Below are 2375 nucleotides of genomic sequence, written 5' to 3'. Positions count from 1 at the left end.
TTGTTCCCTTAATCACTGGTGAGATGTCGAGGACACCTGGAGGGCAACAGACTAATTCTACCTGATGTCCAGGGGGACCATCGTCTTGTTCCAGCTGGGAGGCAAAGGGAGGGAGAAAGTGGGGTCCCAGGGCAGTGTCCCTCCTCCTTGCCAACCCTCTTCTCTGAACCATTATATTATCAGCCTCAATTCCTTGACAAATAAACTATGGCAGTAACCCAGAACCTCTGTTTCTTCTTCTATAGTCCCAGTACGAATCACTCCCTCCACTTTTTTTTTATAATGATTTTTTAAATTATATTATGTTAATCACCGTACAGTACATCCCCGGATTCCGATGTAAAGTTCGATCCTCACCTGTCCAGGCCTTGGCACAAACAAAGCCACACATGGATTCACAACATTTGTCAGTTTCAGGGCAATCGAAGTCACTCTTACATGAAGTTGGACACTCCATACGGTCCTTGAAAGGGAAGAGTGGGCACTGTCCCTTCTTGACTAAAACAAGAGTAGATGTGAGTTTCCTCAAACCCCACCCCATCTCACACCCTTCAAACACCTCCCTCCCCCTTTAAAACTAGTGTGTCTCTCTGTGACTTGGTTCAATCTACCGTGACTACCTCTGGTAGGCTGTGGAGGAATAGAATGCCTCAGCATCTCATAGGATGTAGGAGAAAGAGAATTAGGCTTGTTCTTTGAAGCTCCAGATGAGAAGACAGTTACCTGGATTGGGGTAACAGCTGAAAACGTGGTAGGAAGTGGTCAGATTCTGGATCTATTTTTATGGTAGATCTAAAATGATTTCCTAACTCAATGGATATGGATTGAGAATGTTGATGTTGATTCATTAAGGGTGATTTAGAAGTTTATTTTAACCGAGATGGAGAGAACAATGGGCAGAACAGGTCTGAGAGGTGGTAGAGCTAAAATGAGGGGTACTGTTTTAGACAAGTGAAGTGTGAGGTGTTTGTGAGATCGAGATGAAGGAGTAGAGTAACAGTTGGAGTTTGGGAGTCAAATTCAGAATGGAGATACAACTCTGTGGGTCACCAGGACATAGATGATGTTGAAATAAATTCTTTAGGATTTTGTGCATGTTTCCTGTTGTCATTATCTGATTACAAATTTTATTAGGGTGAAAGTATTTCTTTTCTTCTCTTTCTCCTTCTCCTCCTTCTCCTTTTCCCTCACGTCAGACTCTGACAGACTGTGGTGTGTTTGACTCTCAGAGCTATGGTTAGGTTCTTTCTGAGCCCCAAATATAAATTTCCCCCAAACCCACCCAAGGCCTTTTCCCTGCCTTCCTCTTTCTGCTGGCCTCTGAGAGTGAGCCAAGGTCTAATCTATAGTGCCATGATTTCTTACAGCCTCCCACAAATGGTCAGGCCACAAGATTGCCTAATTTCCCATGTATAAAATGAGAATTACAATCTCTAGTTTACAAACTGCTTAAAGGAATTAAGGGGGATGATGGGTGGCTCAGTCAGTTAAGCATCAGACTCCTGATTTCAGCTCAGTTCATGATCTTGGTGTCCTGAGATCGAGCCCCAGGTCGGGCTCTGTGCTCAGTGTGGAGTCTGCTTGAGAATCTCTCTCTACCTCTCTCTCTGTTCCTCCCCCTTTTACACTAATAAATAAATAAATAAATAAATAACTCTCTTTTTAAAAGAAGGATTAAGGAGGATGATGCCCATGATAAACTCACCAGAGTGCCTGGCACATGGGAAGAGTTTGGAAGATGTGGGTTTCCCTACTCCCTTTTGAGGGCTAGACATAAGCTTCCTAATTTCTGAGCTTGTGGGAGACAGAATTCTAAATTTACATTCCCAAGATTCCCATCCTCTGGTTATTGAATCAAACATGGATTTAGGTGCTGCTGTGAAGGGGTTTCATAGTGGAATTATAGTCCCAAATTAATTGACCTTAAAATATAGAGATTATCTGACTGGGCCAGACCTAAGCTGTTGAGTTCTTAAAAAGAAGAGTTTGCCGGGGCACCTGGGTGGCACAGCGGTCAAGCGTCTGCCTTCGGCTTGGGGCGTGATCCCGGCGTTACGGGATCGAGCCCCACATCAGGCTCTTCCGCTATGAGCCTGCTTCTTCCTCTCCCACTCCCCCTGCTTGTGTTCCATCTCTCGCTGGCTGTCTCTATCTCTGTCAAATAAATAAAATCTTAAAAAAAAAAAGAAGAGTTTGCCCTCTGACTAATAGAGAAGAGGTAAGAGAGATTCGAAGTGTGAGAGGAACCCAACATGCTATTAGGAGCTTTGAGGACAGAGAGCTCTAGGTGCCATGGACTGAAGGTGGCCTCTGGAAGCAGCCTCAGTGGTACAACTGCAAGGAAATGATTCTGCCACAGCCAGTGAGTGTCATTG

This window comes from Ailuropoda melanoleuca, chromosome 13 (genome assembly GCF_002007445.2).
Source record: "Ailuropoda melanoleuca isolate Jingjing chromosome 13, ASM200744v2, whole genome shotgun sequence".
NCBI classification, from domain to species: domain Eukaryota; kingdom Metazoa; phylum Chordata; class Mammalia; order Carnivora; family Ursidae; genus Ailuropoda; species Ailuropoda melanoleuca.
Note: the sequence above shows the minus strand (reverse complement) of the source record.